Raw genomic sequence first — 22965 nt, 5'->3', positions numbered from 1 at the left:
ATAATACTGAAAGAACGTAGGTGCCAAGAACCTCCAAAAATAGAATGGATATAGAAATACGATTCTTTTGATTTGACACTAACTATAAATATCATTTAACTTAAGCTTCTAATTTTACCATTTAGAAAACTAAGGCCCAGAGAGCTTAAATGACTTGCCTGAGGCCACTTAGCAAGTTAATGTCACTAAATATAGATGAAAAAATACCCTGACTCTCAAATGAGGAACATAGACAAGGAACATATAACCCTACAAAAACTGCAAAATAGAGCTGAGCTTTGCTATGATCTTAAGACCTGCATCCCTTTCAAATGGAGGAAGAAGTCTCCTCTGAAAAGAGAGGGCATAAGTGAAATCTTCCAAGGATCTCATTTTTGAAAGAGAGACTCCTCATTTTCCAGGAGACAAACAAATTACCAACCACACAGCAACTTGGTAAAGACTCTTCCCCGCATTCTGAAAGGATATTTGCCATTCCAATAATCATGAGATGGATACTCCAACTCTACGGAATCCTCCCCTCTTTACAGTCAAAAGTAGCAAAACAATGCCAGCAAAAATGCCTTGTAGCTGTAGTATTAATCTTTTTACCATGTATGTATTAGTGGCTATTTAATTTATGCCTACTTATTATAAGGTACAGCATGGTACATTTAAAACATGAGCTTACAGCTCATCAGAAGCTAATTAAAAACTGTACACTATAATTTTCTGTGCTTGCTTTCATCTGTAGTTTTACAGGAGTAATTATATGATTTTTACAGTGTAATCTATTTAATTTTTGTGATAAATTACTCTTTAAATCATTGCTCGAGAACAGAAATCAGTTCTCTAGAATCACGTGTGTGCAGCAGAGGCACTAGGAGCACAAGATTCCTCTAATGGGGGCTTCTCCTCTGACAGATTGAGAGGGCCCACTCTGGAAGGGGAGGGGATTCTCGCTTCCCTGCCCTGCTCAAGCTGAGCTGGATAGTATAGACCAGAAAAAGAAAAAAAAAGCAAAGCCAATAGAACCAGACATATAGCGCAGTCGGAACTCAAGTAAGAAAACAATTTTTTCAGAGATTAACACTGAAAGAACTGAAGACGTATTTAACATTCATGAAGCATACAACAAGATTGCAAAGGTTCTCAACTTTAGCACTGATTCCCCTATTTATTGTAAGGTAACCCGAGGCATCTTTCAGCCTCATTGTTCCTCTCTCTACATGAGACTCAAAATAGCTGAGCATGCTGCGCCCCCCCACCCCCACCCTGGTTGGAGGCAGTCAGTGAAATTAGGAGTAAAGACCACGTAGAATACACCAGAGTTCAAGTTCTGGTACTACTGCTTACTCCATGGTACTAACACAATGGCGGACACGTAGCGCGTGCTGAGTTTTGATGTGCTCATCCTAAGTGAATGAAGCCAGTCTCCCAGGCTGGAAACTAAGTTGCTCTTTCCTCTTCTTCTCCTATCATAGTCTATCAACAAAGCGTTTGCTTCCTTGAAATGTCTATGGTATTCTAAACATGGTGTCATTGTCTGATGCCATCATTTTAGTCTGGCTGCGACTTCACATCAAGATTCCTGAAAAGTCATCCTCACTTCTCTTGCTAATCTTGTCCTTTCCCAGAGAAATTTACTTTTTTCTGTCACCCTCAGACATATCCAAATGTTACCAACGCCTTCAAATACCAAACTTAACAAATCTCAAATTATGATGCCTGTGTTTTAAATAGTCTCTAAATTAGTTTTCCAACTATTCAATATTCTTTTCCCACAACTCTCAAATCAAGCAACATTAATTCTTCAGTATAGTACCATAAAAATTCTCATTCCTATATCAATATGCTTTTGCTCTGAAACGCCCTCTCATCTTCAGTGTAGTAAAAAGAACATGATTTTTGGATTCAAAAAATTCTAAGTGTTAATCTGAATTCTGATACTTGACTAGATTTGTAATCTAGGATAGCTTGGCCCCTTGTCAAATAGGAATAACTACCCAACACGGGTTTTTTGAGGATAAAATGAGATAATAAGAGCTAGTAATATATATAATTTATTGAGAGCATGCTGTGGCTTAGGCCCTGTTCTATACCTTTAGCATATGTGTATGCATTTGATACTCACAATAACCCTATGAAGTAAGTAAGATCCTGTTTCTCATACATAAGGGAATTGTGGCATGGAAAGCTACAGCAATTTCCTAGGAAACAGTATGTGGCTTCTCAACTGGCATTCCTGACCACTAAAAAGAAATGTCATCTAGAACAGCGTACCTGGTATATGCACCAAAAATGGTAGTAAATGAATGAGTAATCCGAAATTTTAATAAAAATGCATTCCTTAAAAGAAAAATACTAAATGTATTTTCCCCAAACTATTCAAATAAGAGTAGCTTATTTGACTCAAGATAAAATAGTTGCCATGAATCAAAGTTACTGACTACATAATTAGACCCTTACAAGCTCTCTTTTCCCTCCGTGAAAAGTGCATGAACTCTTAACTACAGGTTCAAGGCTTATTAAAGCAGTGATTTCTTTGGACTTTAAATACTAAGGGATTTTTTTCTTCATGTTACAGAATTAGAGTAGCATTAATATATAACATATAATGTATAGGAACAGCATTAATAAAATCACGTGTATATAATTTTCTAGTTAAATGTGTGAAAATTCTGTGTTACCAAATAAAGTAATTTGGCTAACAATGAACTAACACAAATTTTAGTCATCAGAGAAACAAATATAATCCTGGCAGAGAATTAGATAGACACATCTTGTACAAAATTTAAGGAGACCTGATTATATGCTATTTTTTCCTGAAAGAACAGATCTAAAAAAAATGTGCAGTAAAATATGATTAAATATTGCCCACAGTTTAAAACATTATTCAGTACTGAAACCTCAGGATAACTGGTTCAGCCTAATGTCTTTATTAAATCAGTGCCCCGGCTCCTCCCCGACTGAAGGACTCTGGTCACAAATGGGACTCCATAGATGATGCTGACAGTCACTGGTCACCATATTTATTTTTTCATAGGCCCTGGAAAAAGTGCATTACATATTTTTATTGAATAGTTGGGGGGCGGGATTTAGCAAAGAACCAAAGATATTACAGTAAAGAACTGAGGATATTATACAGGAATACTATGTTTGTAATAAATTATGGCAATAAAGTTGTTACTCTAAAGACTTTTTTTATTCACCACCTATAATATAGGAATGAAGATCTTGTACAAAATTTCTATTTCACCTAGCTTTTTCAAAAATGCACTAGTGGCCAGTTGTTGCATTCATTGCTAACAGTAGGAACTCACATTAGAAGATTACAGTAAACTGTATGACTTACCTACACACTATGTAGTAAAAGGAGATGGCTACTATATTTTCAAAAAGAAGTAGCACAACTGTTAGCTATGAGTCAATAATTTCCGAAAAGTGTGTTCAGGTGTTGAATTGTGTCACTACCTCGAGTGACGCCTACACTTGCTCTTTCTGTCCCTTAGTGCATCCTCCTGCTTTGTGTCCCACTGACTCTTCACGAAGTGGTGAGAGAAAAACACCAGTTTATTTGGCATAATTTCATAATTATCAGTGACTAAAACACCGGTTGTTTGGAAAGCTGTTCTATCTTATTATTGTTCAATATTCTGCTCCATCATACACCAAAGAAATCCAATATTGTACCATAATGATAACATCCAGCATGTTGTACACATTAAATGATTGCTACAGCCCCCATAAAGGGCAGAGAGGGACTATTTTCTATTTATCACTTGTGGTCTGGAAGAGCACATATTTTTCCCAAGGCTATAAAATATCTCAGAGGCAAAGAAAAAATTCGGAAGTATTAATTCATTAATCAGTCTCCATAAAGTGCATTGATTCAAGCAAAAAGAGGAAAGTCAACAAATCTTCTCCTTGAGTGCATTACTAGTACCACTAGAAATAATGTTGGAATTACCAGTTGTTTTAAAGTATTGTCACCCTGGAGAGGCCAATTGTTAAAAACTGAGGCCTCAAAGTGGAGTAAAATGTTTTTAAACTCATCAAGGTTTTGACTCAAGAATAAACAAAATCTCCCAGGAATTTTTTAAACTAGAGCATGTCTTTGGCACTCCGCTTTAGATGCCATGGATTTGGGCAAGGTCGTGAAACCTAGGATTTCTATGGGTGACAAGTCTTAATCCACTTTTCAAGGTGGCACTTTTCCATGAGAAACCATCTCCTTCTTGATCCTTTGTTAGGACAGAGGAGACTGAGGAAAATAGACACTATTTAAAGTGATCTATTTGTTTTTCTATTTTAGAAATAGCCGGAGAAGTAATTCTTCAAGTTACCAATTTTATTGGCATTTTATGATAAAAGTTGATTATAAATAGAACCTGTGGTCACTGAGATCTGGTATTTTCAATGTTACGTTGCACACAAAGACAGATTTTCATGGACGTCAAAAGAAGGGTAGCACAGACACTATTCTTTTTTCTCTATCGATTTCGTACTTTGTCTCCTCATTTTTATAGGTTCCTCTTACATTTAATTCAATCAGCTAGAATGTTGGTGGTGATAATTAACTGTGTAACCAGAACCATTTGCACACTCTCTCTGAGCTATTTCCTCCTCTCTGAAATAAAGCTAACAACTCTTGCCTCAGAGGGTTAGTGCTGGTATTGAGGGAGACAATACACACAGAACACCTAACATCTAAAAATGTGCTTTAAATAGAGTCTGAGGAATACAAGCAAATGTCCACTAAATCATTTGCTCACATGCTGCCAATCCGGAAAAAATTGCTCCAGATTAAAGGGACAACTGATCTATCATTGATTTCCTAGCTTAAAATACACACAAATTCTGTCTAAAACCCCTGAATCTTTTACTCCGTACTCCCACAGAGATGATAAATCTCCCCCCTTTTCCCTTCTCTTCAGCACAGACACCTTCCACACCTCCACCAAAATATCTTGCTCCCTCATCTATGTTCCCATAGCAATATGTCCATTATGGTCCTCATTCCCAGTGCATTATAGTTAGTTGTGAATATGTGTGTCATTTCAGCCGCGCTGTGAGTGCATCCAGAGAAAGAACCTGGTACCTGCTGGAACATGCTAGGCTTTCTCTAAATCACTGCCAAACTCACTGGCCCAGGAGTGGCATTAAGAAATACATGTTCTATGAGTGAAGGAAGATATGACTACAATAAAAATTATTTGATGTGACATAATTTCCCAAATTCAAACATATAATTCCAAATCATCCAGCAAATCAATTCGTTCAGCTCCCTGAGAGTTCAGTTTGTAGTTAGTTCATCTTGACTGATGTTTGGATGCCATATTTCTACAAAGCAAACATTCTTAGAGCCAAATTTGGTTCTTTTATAGAGGCCACCGTGTGTAGAAGCTGTCCCTGAATTTCTCTAAGTTAAAATGATCTTCTCGGTATTTTGCAATCCAGAACTCTGAGACTATAATAAAGGACATTACATTAAATATCTGGGCACTGAACACTTTTGGACACATTCTTTTTAGAAAAGCATAAGCTTTGTCCAAGGGGCTGCAAGTGTTCTAGACACGGCAAGTTGGAAAGCAGAAATCTGCCCCTTCTGGAGCAGAAAGTACAGGAAGACTTCTTATTCTCCACATGCGGGTCCCGAGCATCTTCATTCCTTGTAACAATTTTCTAGGCTGTGTGCTATTTGTGGAAGAAGGACTCAGCGACACAACCCTGAATCGACTCCTAGCCAGTTCTTCCCTGAGTATGATTCAGATGTCCAGTATTCGTGAGAGGTGGCCACAGGGATGTGCGAACTGTCCCTTCCTCTTGGCTCTTTAAGCTCTCTCTCTCTACTATATTGGCTTTCATCTTCAGAGGTAAAGGCCTCTTTGAGAAACCAAGAAGAGCAATGAAAATTCTCCTCAGAAAAACGGACGTGAGCAGATACCGCAAAATTTCTCAAAGAATTAACAGACGCTGCAGCCTGTCTGTGGAATCCACGCCAAGAACCTCTGTGCTTATAAAGTCATATCACCAAAAACAACACGCATGCATCACATCCCATCAGTTTAGGTATCCATAAGCAAGACTTAAATTGAGGCACATGTCAGTGAACTGTCCTAAACTTTTATTGAGAACCAATATAATAAATGGTCACTTGAAGAATATATATATGTACTATGTTCTTTATATATAAACATATATGTAACTGTAGCTAAAATCCTTGGTTCATCGTATTCTTCAGTCTTCTAAATAAAAGAACAAATTTTTACTTTTTCCTTAAAATTGGAACTAAATATACTCTCTTTATATGAATCTTTTTTCATTTATTTAAAACAAATGGAATCTATATAATCATCTTATTTCTTTCCACTGGATTCAAGAAATTAGAAGAGAAAGTAGTGTGAATTTCATGAATGCCTTCTATGTGTCGGGCACTGCCTAAGGTGCAACACACACCTAATTCTATTTGATTACTATAATAGTGCAAAAAACTAGGTTTTGTCAACCCTACTTGAGCAGTGAGAAAACGGAGATGCAGGGCGGTCAAGCAGTTTGCTCAGTGACCTGTTTGGCATATGGCAGAGCATCTCAATACTCTCGGTGACATCAACATAAAGACTCCTTCAAGTGTACTGTGTTGCCGATGATACACTGAGTAAACAAAGACAATTACCACCTCATGTGCATCCCCCCAGTGTTATGGACTGAATTCTGCCCCCTATATTTGTATGTTGAAGCCCTAACCCCCAATGTGACTACATCTGGAGATAGGGCCTAACAGGAGGTAATTAAGGTTAAATGAATTCATTAGGGTGGGACCCTGATCTGATAGTATTAGTGTCCTTATAAGAAGTGGCGTCATAACCATAATAGAGTTCTCTCTCTCTTCCCCTCTCTCCTCTGCCACCAAAATGTGAGGACACAGTGAGAATGCGGCCATCTGCAAGCCAGAAGGAGAGCTCTCACCAGGAACCCACCTGGCTGGCACCTTGACCATGAACTTCCCATGCTCCAGAACTGTGAGAAAATCAATTTCTGTTGCTCAAGCCTCCAGTCTATGATATTTTGTTATGGCAGCCTGAGCTGACCAATACAACTGATATAATAATCTCTACTTTCCTTTCAAATCATTTCTGATCTCTCTTTTACGTTATATTCAAAATGTCCCCAATGTATGTTTTAATTTTGGAAGCAATTTAAATTCATTTTTATAAGGGATGAAAAAATAATTAGACAAAAAGGGAAGAAATGAAGGTAAGAAAGAGAAAAAGGGAGGAAGAAAGGAAGAGAGGAAGGAGAGCATTCAACAGTGACTTTCTAACACATTAGATAAGTCAACCATCTATGATAAAATTGGAGCACTTAACATTTTAGGGAATTTTTTAAAGAATTTAGTATTTGCCAATCTTTCTGACTTTAAAGTATGAAATACTATTTGTTATTCTTCAAAAATTTCAAAAAATTCTTTGTATGTGTGCTTATCCGTATAAAAGGGCTTTCTCTCTTTCTCTGCCCACTCATTTCCCATATACATTTCCAGATGGTTAGAGCGGTGAATCCAGAGCTGTGCCAGGCATACGGTAGGCAAGCAACAAGCATTCACGTTGGGGGATGACACTGAATTCTACCTTCACTGTGACCTTCACAATGTGAACTGTGTGACCACACTCACTCGCCTGTCATTATTATTTACTCATTCTCCAGGGCAATTTAATTTTTCATAAACACCTGTTTATTTTGACCACAACATACGGTTAAGTCTCAGATTGGTAGCGGCTACTTCTACTGGAAAAATAAGACTCCTTTGGGACCACTTATAATTTCTAGTAGGAAACATTTAAAAAATTCCTTATAGGAAATTTTATTACCATCTACTTTAAGGCCTAACAAAATTTGGCACTTTATATTCATTTTCCTTCTTTACCTCTGAATTCTACCCATCAAAATGACCCTTGAAACATCACAGAGTTATTGCGTTCTCTGTGACGTAGTTTGGGGAATCGCTTTTACCAATTCTCAAGGCGAATGTAAAACAGCTCTCTCTTGACTCATTACCTCACTTTCTGACTGGTGCTCTAGAAACATTAATCTTTCCCTGACCCCTGTTTTTTGTTTTTGTTTTCATTAGTTACGTCTTACATAGTCCAAAGTTAACTGTTTGACACTATTTTCTCAAATGCAGCAAAGAAGTGGTGCCGATCAGAACGTAACTCAGAAATCAAGTTTCCTATTAAACTTGAGCACTTTCCAGAATTTTCCCCTAAATTCAGTTTCTTTGGCCTCACTGAAGCTTTTAAGGAGGTAGGTGATAATTCAAACTGTAATATGACTTTTTTTTTACATTTTTGAGAAAAATGAGGGGAAATTCACTATTCTGTATATCTATACAAAATATATGATACCTATCATATATATATATACACATACATATATGATAATTTTTATCTTATAGCATCCTTGTTTTAGAGAACTATGAAAATCGGAGGGCCTGTAGATGTGCTATAATCTGGGAGAAAAGGGAAATGATCTCAAAAGAAAGCAGAATGTGCCAACTGTTCAAGGAAACACAGAAATGGAAATTGATGAGGAACAGTTATTTGTAAGAAGACAAGAAAATGGCAGGTGGCTGATAACATATAAGAAACACAAGGAGAGGTTCTAGAGTTTGGTGTAAAAAAATAAAACAAAAAATTCCGTTTATGACAAGTAGCATTTTTTTCTGGAGTGCATATGTGGAAAACTCAAGAAACTAAAGATACAATTGAATACCTAAAAAATCAAACACTACCTTTTGTTCTATAGATAGTTTTTACAACAGTGCATCCCTTGTTTGTATTTTGGTCACCACAGCCTTTGGAAGCCAAACCCCTCCCAATTCTGAGGCAGATGGGCCCTAAGGCATCAAATTAACTTCGTAGCAAAACCAAAGCAAACCAACCAAACAAACAAACAAACACACATCAGAAGAAAAAAATCCAATTCCTCAACCATCATAATCCGTGGTTTTAGAGGAGTTTGCTCTATGAAGTGAATTTGAACTGTCATTAATTATTTTAATCTCAGGGTCATGCAGATTGATTGCAAAAGCACACCCGAATGACTGCAGATTCAAGGAAATATGACGTGACGCTCAACCTCTCAGCTGTTTCTTAATGGAGAATTAACTTCAAAGCTTTAGAGCATTTAAATTCCTACTCTAAAGCTAGCAGTGCACACAGTGACCCACGTGAGAAACAGAAATCTAATTTTTAAATGGAGGGCGGGTGAAGACCGCATTTTAATATTCTTAAAACCAAAAGAGTTACCTCTGCAACTCCTTTATTCTCTGTTTCACCTTTAAAATAATCGAGTAAGTGACATTTTCAAAACACATCAGGGGCTGGCCCCGTGGCCCAGTGGTTAAGTTCGGGCCTTCCAGGTCGGCCGCCCAGGGTTTCACTGGTTTCCATCCTGGGCACAGACATGGCGCCGCTCATCAGGCCGCACTGAGGTGGCGTCCCATATAGCACAACTAGAAGGACCCACAACTAAAATATACAACTATGTCCTGGGGGGATTTGGGGAGAAAAAAAGAAGATTGGCAACAGTTGTTAGCTCAGGTGCCAATGTTTAAAAAAAACAAAACCACACCAGATTCACATTAATGCTTATATTTGATAAATTTAAAGTCCTCTGTAAGAAGGAATGAGTACAGGCATATGTCACAGGAGGAAATGAGAGCGAATCACGTTTCTTGACTCAGGGTGGGTCAGCAGCACCGCACCGCATAATCAGACACCTTGAATTAATCAGCAGAAGAGAAGTTTGTGTGCTTTTTTAGCACTTTTAACTATTCTATCACCCTTTCTCCTCAAGTTATAGGGGAAAAAAAAACCTCTCATTCCTGGAAAGAAAAAGGGGGGAAATCATAATGCCTCTGTTCCCACAGACACAAAGATGGCTCATCATCAATCATTCAAAGCATATTGACAAAAAGAGGGAACACATTCTGTTCCGTAAATCCCAGGAGAATACACAATGAAAGGGCACGAAGTCTCCAAGCCACAGTCACTGCCACTACTTCAAAAAGACCCACTCTAAATATAAATGGAAAAAAGAAGTAACATTTAAAGAAAATACACTAAGTGCTTTACATATGCTGCCTTATTTAGCTTTCATAACCATCACGAGGAGAGTATAATTATCTCCCAATTTCCCGATTAAAAAAAAAGACAAAACCCAAACCTGAGACTAGACAATTTGTTGAAGGCAACAGACTCAGCAAGTGGTCAAGCTGGGATTTGAGCTCAGGTCTGAACGGTTAACAAAACTCTATTATCTTCTCACTATAGTTCAGTCATTTCATTCAACAATTATTTACTGAATATCTATTACTCATTGATGTTATGTATTTGGGCCAAAATGGTGAAAAAATGGAATTGTCACTGTCCTCAAGGAACTTAGGAATCAGGTGGAGAAGATCAGACCTGGAATCAGTAAATAGAACACAGTAAATGTGGTGTAAAAATCTAGAGGATTTAATAAGATCAGCAGTGGGTAGAGTGGGGAGGAGAGAAGATATCAGGAGAGCTTCTGGGGAATGTCACTGGACCTGAAGGATCAGAGTTAGCCAGGCCAAACAGGAGCTTTAGAGGCACAAGAAATGGTGGGTGTATGGGCCGGCTGGTAGTGTAGTAGTTAGGTTCACATGTTCTGCTTCAGTGGCCCAGGTTCGTGGGTTTGGATCCCAGTGTGGACATATGCATCACTCCTCAAGCCACATTGTGGCGGCATCCCACATACGAAAAAATAGAGGAAGACTGGCATAGATGTTAGCTCAGGGCCAATCTTCCTCACCAAAACAAAAAAAAAAAGATGTATGTAGAGGCCTTGGGTAGAGTTGGGAAGGGAGACTTGGGAAATAAAGGAAGTTCAGTAAGGCTGAAGCTTGGGTAGAGAGGGGATGAATGGCACTAGGAATTAGACAAAGAACATACTACGAAGGGCTTTTCTTATAGCTCATAAAGGATTTTCGATCTTCTATGAAAGGTTATGAGATGCTATTAAAATATTTTATGGAAGGGGTAACGTGATCAGATTTGAATTTTCTAAAAATCTCCCCAGTTATAATGTGAGAATAAATTGTAGAATCTATAAGAGAAATGTGGGGAAATGAGTTAGGAAGCTATTGAAGCAGCTCAAGCGACAAACGATAGCAGCTTGAACTAGAGTGTGGCTATGTACAGCAATGGAGAAAATGTACTGGGCTGCAGCAGATATCTAGGAAGCCAAATCATAACATTTGTTGACTGTTTGTAGGATATGATGCTGGAGATGTGTCGAGAATAACTCAGGATACTGGTCTAAAGATTGTTGGATGGTGGTGCCACTTATCAAGATTAGGAACACAGAAGGAGGAGTGATACGGGGCAATTTCATAATAATAAAAGCATTACTATTATCAATAATTATGATGATGATAACCAATTGTTGACCTCTGAACTGTGTGGCAGAAACTGTGCTATGAGCTTTGTATATATTATCTCATGACAGATATGTATGTACCTATGAAAATTAGATACATACATATCTATCTGGAAACACCACATATTTAGTGGTGTTACCAGAAATATTTTAAATCATATGATAATTATAAAATATAATCTCCACACATAGTATCTATCAAAACTATGTATGATATGATATGAAGAGTATCAGTAGGAAAATATACCAAATATATATGTATCTATAAATATATATATATCTATATATATAGATATATATACACACTTACTTTAGGCCCCAAAATATCTGAGTTGTTCTGACTATATTTTAACATACAGCCTACAGAATGACAGTAAAACCTACAGGATGAATGTTCTCTGTGAATTCTACTGATGTTCACTTAAGGTTACATCCAAGAAAGGCCATTGGGAAAAGCATAATGAAGACACATCTTTTGACATAAGTTTTTAGGAATGATCTTTTAAAAAGGGGCGTGGCCCTTGGCGTAGTGGTTAAATTCGTGTGCTCTGCTTCAGCGGCCCAGGGTTCGCAGGTTCAGATCCTGGTGTGGATCTACACACCGTTCATCAAGCCGTGCTGTGCTGGCATCCCACACTGAGGAACTAGAAGGACTTACAAGTAGGATATACAACTAGGTACTGGGGCTTTGGGCAGAAAAAAGAAAGAGAAAGAAGCCACAAAGACAAAAATCATTGTAGAAAAAATGCAACATATCAGTAATAACTAAAAGCTCATCCATCAAATAAAAGTAATTTATATTTGGCTACCTTGACTCAACATACTCATTCCTATGGTCTCCAGAAGAGAACCAACCAAGGCTGCAGGGCTGGCATGAATGTGGCGGTGGGGCTGATCAGCAGGTTGCATTCTTAAGGGTGTATCTGTAAACTGTTGAGAGTGGACAGAAATTTTCATTTCCTATGCCAAACTCGTCCTGGAGGGCTTATTATTTGGTCATCTCTGCTCATCATCTCTCTGCTTCCTTTACACAATTTCTGCCTTTTAAAAATTTACTTCTAAAACACAGACCTAGAGACACCCATAAGATTTATTTGTTTCAGGAAAACCGTATGTTTCATACTTCTTCTTTCTGAAGAACTTTATCTCAACTAATTAATCCTTAAAACCTCTCTGAGACCAAAGAGATGAAGGCAAGTAATTCATGTTTACTGAGAAAGAGCAAATTTAGGCATCTTGCCCAGAGCCTCTCAGTAAATAAGCATGGAAAAATGGGCATCCATCAACCATCCCGCCAGGCTCTCTAAAGAGGACGCTGCAACCTTCTCAGGCTACCAGGCTGACAGTGCACGCAGAACAGTGCTGTACAGAGAAGCCGAACTGCGGCAGCGGCCATGGATCCTGCTAGCGCGCTATCTGAAACATTCTTTTGTCACCTCTGCTCTCGCTGCTACGGATCAGATCAGGTCTTCCTCTTGCTCTTACCTTCACCATAGCTTCCTAAATGCTCTCCCCACTTCCAAATTCTCTCTCTGCAAACGTGTCTTAAATACTAGCATCAGACTTACCTTTTTCAAATATAAATTGGGTCTTTTGATTTCCCTAGTCAAAAAAGCATTAGATGTGTTCTCAAACCCCTAACCCTAGACTTAAACCCTTCAATTTAGTTATGACTTGCTTTTTTGAACTTTATCTCCCATTACACTCTGACTCAGCCCATTCATTACAAGCAAACATACACATGCATGTGCTCACGCACACACACCCTGTATTCCAGTTTCCCTGAACAAGCTCCAGGCTTTCTCAAATCTCAGTCTTTCTTTGTTCAAGCTGTTTTCTCGAGTGCCCATAAACTTCCTAGCAGCCATGCTTCACAGGTCAGCTACATGAGGAAGCTACACAATTCATCCCCGTTCAAACAAATCTACATTTCTCTTCCAACCTCATGGTACTATGAATGTGCATCTCTTCAAACACTTTCACTGTTATCTTAAACTGTTTTTTTGTCCATCACTGGACTTTAAGTCACTAAACAGCAGAACAGTCTGTAATTTATTTACATTTATACCCCCCATTGGCATTGGGCATGACGTTTTGCATATCATAGGCATTGCATTTGCCAAATCGGACTGAATAATGCTTGATAAATAACATCATAACACGTGATAGTTTTAGGTCAAAGTAAAGATAATTATGTACTATACCATTTTCCTCCATTCAGCGATAGCGAAATTTCAAAAATATTACACATTCTATTTTCTAATTACTTTTCTTTTGTGTTTCTTCAGTAAGAAGAGATTGTAATTACAAGGAAGCCTACACTGATCAAACACATGTTGCAAGAAGGGGGAGCGGTAGACACATTACCTAGTCAGTATAAGCCTGCTCGCTGTCAACAACAGAGAGTCTTGACATTGTTATATCTAAAATTCCAAACAACTTTTTAGTTAAATGTCAATCCTCTCATTTCACAGATGACAACAGAAGGTCAGAGATGAGATGGGTGACTTACCTGTGCCCACCTACTGTGCCAGAGCAGGAACTAGAAGTCAGCTGTGTTTGACTATAGAGTCTAGACATGTTCCAGGTTACAGCATGAATTCCCAGGACTGCAAGATTTAAATGATGTGCAAACGTGTATAGAAGATGTAAAGAAACTATTTTGTACCTATTTTATACAGCAAATTCATACAGAAATTTAACACCAGAAAGAACTATCACACAAATATACCTTTTCTATAACTGTCGAATTTATAATACTTAATCTGAAATATATAGTATTATTACCAGATATATTTTAAATCATATGATAATAATAAAATACAATCTTCACCGATATATTAAACATCAGTTACTGTGCAAGCATTTAATTCACTAATTAATTTAACTCTCACAAGAAGACTAAGGTAAATACTATCATTACACACATTTTACAGATAAAGAAACGGAAACTTAGAGATGTTACATTATTAACCTATCCAAGGTCACAATGCTAGCTTGTGGTAGAACTTTGATTTAGAAGCAGGCTTGCTGGAATGGTGAGATATATTTTCTAACAATATGTACAAATTCATATAATCCAGGCAGAACTTAAGCATCTGAAAATATTAAATTTAGATAAACCTTTTTATTATTCTTTATGATATGATGAGGAGTACATATGCATGAGATTTATAATCATTTACTTTAAAATGTTTCCTTGGAAAAATTCTAATTAAATCCCCGTTAACACACCTATCAGTTCTTATTGAGTATATAATATAAAACATTAAACATACTGAATGAACAGTCATATTTTATTCACATGTTCTCCTAGTATTTTCCAAAATTAGAGAGCTAGAGAAAATTTTTCTTAAACTAAACAAAACTATCATTGGTCTTCTGCTCATGTTGACTCCTGGCACTATATCTAAGTCATTTTTCTTCTGAGAAACATAGCACTTAAGATTTTGTCAATCATCTCATGCATAAAAGAAACAATATGGCACTTAAAAAAAACATGACTCTGAATCAAAATTCGGGTGTTTCCCAAACACAAAAGTACAATACAAGATCAATAACTTGCATGTAAACAAGTGTATATGGATCACTAATTTTACTAGTTTACTCTACTTTGTTTTAACTCTAACAATGTTACTGTGAGGGGGATATATTTGTTTAAATTTTGAGTACCACACCTCAAAATAATTATAATGATACACTTTAAACATCATCTGCCAGATCAGTCCATAGTGAGAACAAAACACATTTGTGTCTGATGCTTTTTGACCTTCGGGTTCTTTTCTTTTCCCACAGTCCTAAGGTCATTAAGGTGGAACACTGAGGGAAACTGATGTCTGAATTATTTGATACATGGATCTCCTTCTCCCCTTAGGGGTACTGTTGTGAGAAATTAAAAATTTAAGAATTACTTTACAAAATCATAGGTCTGAAAAGGACTCTGGAGCTTTATCCGTCCCTCCTCCGGTTGGACTCCTATCATCCTATACCGAGGCTATTAGTCCTGACATTAAATGTCTTCAAGGGAAATAGTCCACTTCCTCCTTCAGCAACCCATTTCAGTTCACAAAATGCCCTTACAACTCTGAGATAGTTTTTCCCTTTGTCCTGTTTACAATATAAATTTTTATATGTGATTAAATCATTTTTATACCCTGTAGGGTAAATATATTCTACTCCTTCATTTTAGGATTTATTTCTCTTCTAGGTTATGAGACCCCAAACACAGAGGGCCATAGAGCTTTCCATATGTTCTGCTCTTTAGCATGGAAGCTGTCTAGCCAGCATGTACTCAGAGAGTCCCCTGAGGACTTCTGTTGCCTTAAAGGCAGCACTGCCCGGAAGTCCCTGTTCAGCTCTGTTCAGATGACCAACCAGCATCTCTAAACTTTGAACACTGCGTACCAAATTGACCTTTGGCCCTTTGCTGATTTTGGTGATAATGTCCTCATAGACAATATCCTGTAAAATGGGAGTAAACCACGTTGTAAGGGCTGTTATGAGAATTAAATGAATTAAAACATGTTAAGAGCTTAGAACAGTGTCTGGCACACAGTAAATAGTCAATAAATGTTAGCTAATGCTCCTGATGTCACTGATACTATTTTTATTCTCCTGTTACTATTGCTGCTGCTACTGCTACTACTGCTGCTGCTAGTACCACTATTACTACCACTACTTCTACTGCTGCTGCTATTACCACTATTACTACCACTACTGCTACTGCTGCTGCTATTACCACTATTACTACCACTACTTCTACTGCTACTGCTATTACTGCTACTACTACTACTGCTACTGCGACTGCTACTATTACTACTACTACTACTTCTACTGCTACTGCTATTACTGTCACTACTACTGCTGCTACTGCTACTGCTACTATTACTACTACTACTTCTTCTACTGCTACTGCTACTATTGCGACTAATACTCTTCTACTACTACTATTATTGCTACTACTGTTACTTCTTTGATACTTCTTCTACTGCTATTATACCCGACAGATGCACTTCCTTTTACCAAGTGGGGCATCCAGAGGGAACGGGAGTGCCTTGGGCAGTTGTGGATCCCTCCTCCCAACCCCCAGCTCCTCCTATTTGCACAGTTGAGCTGAGTTCTTCCTCACCACATGGCCTCGAACACAATTGTTATCCACAGTTAACAAAGACACCCCAGCAAATTTACACAGATCAGGGTCTCTAGGTTTTCTGGCACTTCATTCTTCCTAAGATCTTTTTTGACAGTCTGTCACTTTGTAAGATCTGCATTAATATTCCTCCACTATGATGAATAATTGAAAGTTTGCCTAGTAGAAATATCTTCCAATATTATATGCTGTTTACCTACTCCATTAGTGGGTTAGGAGAAGTATTGTAAACAAGTATGTAGAAAATTCTAAGGATAAACCGAATGTTAAATTTCTCAAAAAAGTCTATGATGGAAAATATTATACTTTTATTCTATAAGTTGATGTCAAAGGAGATTGAAAACAATTAACTTTTTCATAACAATTTGTATTTTCGTGCTCTACAATCATTTTTAATATTTATTCCTCAAACGAATCCCCATGGGAGAGGATGGCATCATCAAACATTTTTTCACAGATGAGGAATCTAAAGTGCGGATGTGAAGCAATTTAAGGATGGTTCAAAACCTGATTAGATTTCACAGGCTCTGAGCTGCTAGCATGCTGTTAAGTCAATCGAAGCCTGCCTGCCTTGGAAAGGTAAACAGAATAAATGAGTTAGCATTCAGATTTACAAATAAACCAACAGTGGATCACAAACCGAGTTAGTAAAGCCTATTTCCATGGAGGTACAAGTAAAAATGGAGTACGCAAACACATACACACACGGACACACACACATGCACACACAGGAGAAATGGACATTAATTCTTCTGACCTGATTTGCATGGACACAATTCTAATTCTCTGATGGATTTTATGGTATACATCACAGCAGAAGCTACCTCCTTTCCTCCAACTTCAGACAACTTGCCTTTGTGATTTCTAACACAGCCTGCCCAACCTGCCTTTCCCATTGTGCTAATTCTGGGTGACCCACATCGGTGATCTTGGAGACCAAAACTGCAAATGGTACGGCTGTTCAGATGGCCCTGTTATAACATCAAAGGTGACTAAGAGAATGAATAAAGCCAGCTGTTTAAGGTTACAAGTGCCAAATTCACATTGGTGTTATTATTTTAAACATATAGATCAATCCGGCCTAAATTTATGGTAATCATACAACTCCTATTGGCAAAGCATGACACAATAATCCGTTTATCATTAGGACAGGAAATTCCTAACAATATGACAAAGTATCTAGAATTGGCACATTTCTTGACTGAAATTTCCATTGAGTAGAAATGAAATCACTAGATTACCTAAGAGTAGTTATTTACTTGCTTTCTGTATAAGCCATATATTGGAGGCATATGAGGGGAAAGTTTGGTAAATTTTCAGAAGTATTATTTTTATCCTTCTCTTTGTGTGGTGTTTATCATTATTCACTATCCCAGAATTATATAGTCATCGCTGTTTCTCTTTGTTTTTCTCTCTCAAGCAGTGGCTCTTCATCATGGCTGCACATTAGAATCAACTCCAAAGTTTTTTAAAAATTCTGATGCCCGGGCCCCAGGCCCTGGAATTCTTATTTAATTGCCTGCGCTGAGAGTCATTAGTATTTTTCAAAGCTCCCAAGATGATCCTGTGGTGCAGTCAGGGTTGCAAACCTGACTAGAAGCATTTTCTTTGCTTCAGAGCATCTAAGTCACCTGGTCGTACCTCATAAGAAGAAAGGTACCAGTCGCCGAAAGGGTCAGAGTATGGGAGCGGCAACTTTACGTAATTTCTTCTACCTGCTAGGAAGAATACCCTCTGAAAGACTCAGAATGATTTTTCAAAAAGAATTTTTTAGACACACTATCATTTCTGTGGAGGCAGGGACTATTCCTGTCTTGGTTACATTGTATTTCCAGGTGCAATTCCTAATTAATAACGTAGTAAACACTCGATAAAAATTTACTGGATAAATGAATGAACAAACCACCATACTGAGAGCAACCATGAATTTATTGGGAAGGAAAACGTATTTCTTATGACAAAAGTTATCTGAGTACTATCTTCTCCCTAAAAATTCTGTCACTCTCCTCCAGTGTTGCTCCTGTGTCACAGTCCCTCAGGAAGCTTCCCAGGAGTTGTGTGTAAAAGTCAGCAAGGTCCATAAGTCTCAGTGGTGTTCCATCAAATACAAGACACAAATTCCAGAGAAACAGCTCATATCTCAATTCATCATTTAGTATCTAGTTATAGTCATCTCTATTCAATACAAAAGGGGATCACCAATGACCAAGATGTGGGTCTTTCTTGTGAAATCAGTAGCCAATTTCTATGAAATCATCAATGCCTGAAACACTTCCTTATTATCCTCTGACCAAGGCTCAGCTTCCACAGGAAACATCTCATATCTGCTTACAATTGTGACAGTTCCACAGTTGTTCCTTTTTCTTTAATAATAGTCTGTTCTCTTTTCTTTAATAACAATGTCTAATTATAGCTCCCATTAATGAGTGCCTCCTTTGTGTATAAAATGCTTTAACACACAGTCTTACAATTCAATGATCCCAACAACTTTATTAAAAGGGTATTACCTTCCCCATTTTACAGATGGGGATCAAAGAACCAAAGGTCGAAATAACTTTCTCAAGGGCACCTGCTAGCTGGTGACTGAGCTGGAGTGTAATCCCTGGTCTATCTGACCCCAGTCTCTGAACGACAGATTAGTTACTATTCTCTTCTCTTCCTTCACCCAACAAATCACACCACCAGCTCCACCAGCACCCCATCCAATCTTCAGAAAATCTTTCACTTGACTATTTCTTTAATTCTGTCTAGGAAGAGCACTTTCTCTCCATCAAACTCCCGAGGGCCTTGTACTCATCTCTGAAACTGGGCCTAAAAAAATGTTCAACATTCTTATTATCTTTGTATTAGTGTTCTGAATCTATAAAATTACAGAAGGGCATTAATAAAATCATTATATAAATGCAAAGGATACATTATGTTTGGTACAGCCACTATGGAAACAGTATGGAGATTCTTCAAAAAATTAAAAGTATAAGTACCATATGATCCAGCAATTCCACTCTGTGTATATATCCAAAGGAAATGAAAACAGAATATTGAAAAGCTATCTGCACTCTCATGTTTATTGCAACATTATTCACAATAGCCAAGATATGGAAACAACCTGAGGGTCTGTCAACAGATGAATGGCTAAAGATATGGTATATACATAATATTATTTGGCCATGAGAAAGAAGGTAATCTTGACATTTGCAACAACATGGATGGAACTTGAGGGTGTTATGTTGACTGAAATAAGCCAGACTGAGAAAGACAAATACTGGACGATAGCACTTATATGTGGAATCTAAAAAGGACAAACTTAGAAAAACAGGGAGTACAGTGGTGGTTGCCAGAGGTTCAGGGATGGGGAAAACGGGGAGGTGTGCTCAAAGGGTACAAACTTCCAGTTATAAATTAACAAGTTTGAGGACTTAATGTACAGGATGGTGACAATAGCTAATAACAGTGTATCAGATACTTGAATGTTGCTAAGAGAGTAGATCTCAAATGTTCTCACCATAAAAATGGAATGGTAATTATGCAATAAGATAGAGGTGGTAACTAATACTATGGTGGAAATCATTTTACAATTTATAAGTGTATCAAATCAACATATTGTACACCTTAAATTTATACAATGTCATGTGTCAGTTTTATCTCAAAGCTGGGAGGGGGAGGAAAAAAAATGGATACCTTACGCTTGATCAGTCTATTACTCAAAAGTTCTCCTTTAATGCTATTAATGAATAAAATTAAAATTTTTTATTTAAAAATTCTTTATAAATATTTTTTATATGTAAAAATGATAAAACTTTGCCTCTGTTATTTACAAATTAAATGACATTTAAAGCAGATGTCAAAAATTAGTATTTGGAACCTAATAAAATTTCTGTCTCACCAATGACAAATGAGAAGCTTTCAAATATCTACATTCCTTAAGAAAAATACTTCATCATCTCATGATCCAAAAGAGGGATATTTACTTTTTTCATTCTTCCTTGTTTAAATTCGCTTAAATTAACTTTATTAGTCTTCACAGGACAATATAGTTACTCCTTTCAGCTATTATGCTTTTAACTTATTTGAAATTATTTAAATTATTTGGAAACAGGAGTAGTGACAACGTGTAAATCTGTACATAAGAATAAAGGTATTAACAAGTCAGTGACAGAAAGTAGGTGATGGTCGTGGAGGACGGGGTAAGGGGATTTAGGACAATGTTTCCTACGTTTAAGTTTTATACAAAGGGATGCAGGCTGTCTGCTAAATAAGTTAATTTTAGCCAGTGGGTAGAAATACTCTGTATTCTCAGGCCAATGGCCACTCTGCTGAAAGAGAGCCAAAGTTTTCCAAACAGAGTGGCCCTTGTTGTCTTTGTGTGGACTGACCGGCTCTTTTGGATTTTCCGGGGGGGGGTGGCAGGTTTTCAGAGTTTGGGTGGTCAGAAAAGTCCAACCTGCAAGATTGGACCAAAAGCATAAAACTATCAAGATAACAGCATTAAACTATTATGAAAAAGAGAAATTGACATAAATGACAAGAACTGGGTACAGTCTCTTGCTTATCTCATTTATAGTTTTTCTTTGTATTAAAATCTGATAAGGAAATTTAAAGAGCTGCAGACAATAAGTCTACTTAGGTCCAATATGTGTATGTATATGCAATAATATATATTTATTGTGACTACACATTTCTTGTTAGCTACTCTGGATTATTTTAACTAGTTATCTGGCATATGCATAATAATTAACATTCTGACATAGGGTTACATTTTTATTTATTTTTTCAGATTTATGAAGTTTAAAAGGGAAGATGAGTATTGTAAACATAGCAACAATGACTACCTCAAGCCTGAGAAAGATAACAGACCAGCAATTTCCTTTGAAGTTAACATGTACAGAACAAAAACAGCCAGGTCAGCAAATATTTACTGAAATGTGTTAGATACTATGATGAGCACAGAAATAAGGCTACCACTGTCCAAACTTTATTTGAATAATTTCTTTTAAATCTGAGATGCATTTTTTTTGAAATGGAAAAGATTATCAAACTTAAGTAGCATTTTTTAAAAATGACAAAAAGTCTATTGCTATGTGTGTTTTAAGTGAATTTCCAATAAGCCTTATAAGAAATTCGCATTTGGGGCTGTGCTTCTAATGTACTTCGAGTGAACTGCCCAAAGTCACTTAAGATTCACAAGGAAAAGGACTGAGAATTAGAACAAACCAAAGGAAGTGTAAAGGTAGTTAAAAAAAAAAGGTTCGAAGGCCTGTTCCCTGCTCTTGGCAGAAGGAACAAAGTGAAAGGCAATCTCCAGCGCTAAAAAAAATGCAGACACAAATTAGTAGTGATTAAAAATTGGTAAATATTACCAGCTTCTTTATACATATCTCTCCTAAACATGCTATGTTTAATGGTTTAGGGTACAAAAGATATGACCAAAGTAAAAGCCATAAAAGAGGCTTTCAGACGAGGAAAATAATTTACACAACAAACACAAGTGTAGTCATTCCAGCTGGCACGCTGCTATCCATCTCAATTATTGCAGTAAATGAACCTCTGGCCATCACTTTTAAAAGACTATGGAAAACTGGAGGGTTACCAAAAGATCAGAAAGAAATGCTTTATGTTAAAATAAAGTGATAATGAAATTGGAAATCAGACCATAATGCTGATGATACATTTTTGCGGGGATAAACAAGTATCTTTGTCTTTGAAAGTTATGTCTATCTGACCTTGTACATTTCTTGGTAATTTGATAAGCAACTATACAATTTGTGCACTATCTACACACCAGACTGTGCTTATAGAAAGCATTTTTACTATTGGAAATAACTGCAAAAGCAGTCCTTCAGTGGGTGTGTGTCAGCAGAGGGTCGGCGGATAGACAGCATTGCCCCCTCTTGCACAGTTGTTCTCAAAGTGTGGTCCAGGACCAGCAGCATCAGCAACATATGGGAACTTGTCAGAAAGGCAAATTTTGGACCCCACATCAGAAGTACTGAATTGGAAACTCTAGGGGACCCAACAATCTATGTTTTAGCAAGCTCTCCAGGTCTTTCAGATGCATGTCCAAGCTTGAGAACCACTGTTCCCTTGAAATGAACTCCATGGGACCATATTGTTTCTGATGCTGTATCCCCAGTGCCCAACTTAACACAGGAACTAACCGGTGGGAAGCATTCAATAAATATCTGTTGAATAAAATTAATTAAAAAGAAACCTTTTTCTAAAAGGAAGTAGATTTTAAAAGATATCCTAAACCATCATTATAGGTATTTTTAGTGCTGGCAAAGAATTGCATTTACAGAACAGAAGTTAAACTTTTTAGAAAGCTCCGTTAAAATGGAGCTTCATTAAAAGCTTCACTAAATTTGAATTCTTGT

The 22965-nt window shown here is 37.2% G+C and overlaps 1 protein-coding gene and 1 long non-coding RNA gene across 10 annotated transcripts in view; one reads left to right on the top strand and one right to left on the bottom strand.

Annotated features, from left to right (window-relative positions):
* ALCAM (activated leukocyte cell adhesion molecule) overlaps positions 1-22965 on the bottom strand; it is a 193548-nt gene that overhangs the window by 143883 nt on the left and 26700 nt on the right. The window lies entirely within an intron of this gene.
* LOC139045221 (uncharacterized) overlaps positions 1-22965 on the top strand; it is a 62389-nt gene that overhangs the window by 15253 nt on the left and 24171 nt on the right. The window contains exons 2-4 of one of the 2 annotated variants that reach the window (XR_011503146.1): positions 6901-7001; positions 8165-8283; positions 21369-21494. This is a non-coding gene — a long non-coding RNA (uncharacterized lncRNA). The remainder of the gene's footprint in view (positions 1-6900; positions 7002-8164; positions 8284-21368; positions 21495-22965) is intronic. The other variant, XR_011503147.1, reaches the window with a different exon arrangement.

The sequence above is a fragment of the Equus asinus genome, chromosome 5 (assembly GCF_041296235.1).
Source record: "Equus asinus isolate D_3611 breed Donkey chromosome 5, EquAss-T2T_v2, whole genome shotgun sequence".
NCBI lineage: Eukaryota > Metazoa > Chordata > Mammalia > Perissodactyla > Equidae > Equus > Equus asinus.
Note: the sequence above shows the minus strand (reverse complement) of the source record. Positions and strands in the feature narration are given on the sequence as shown.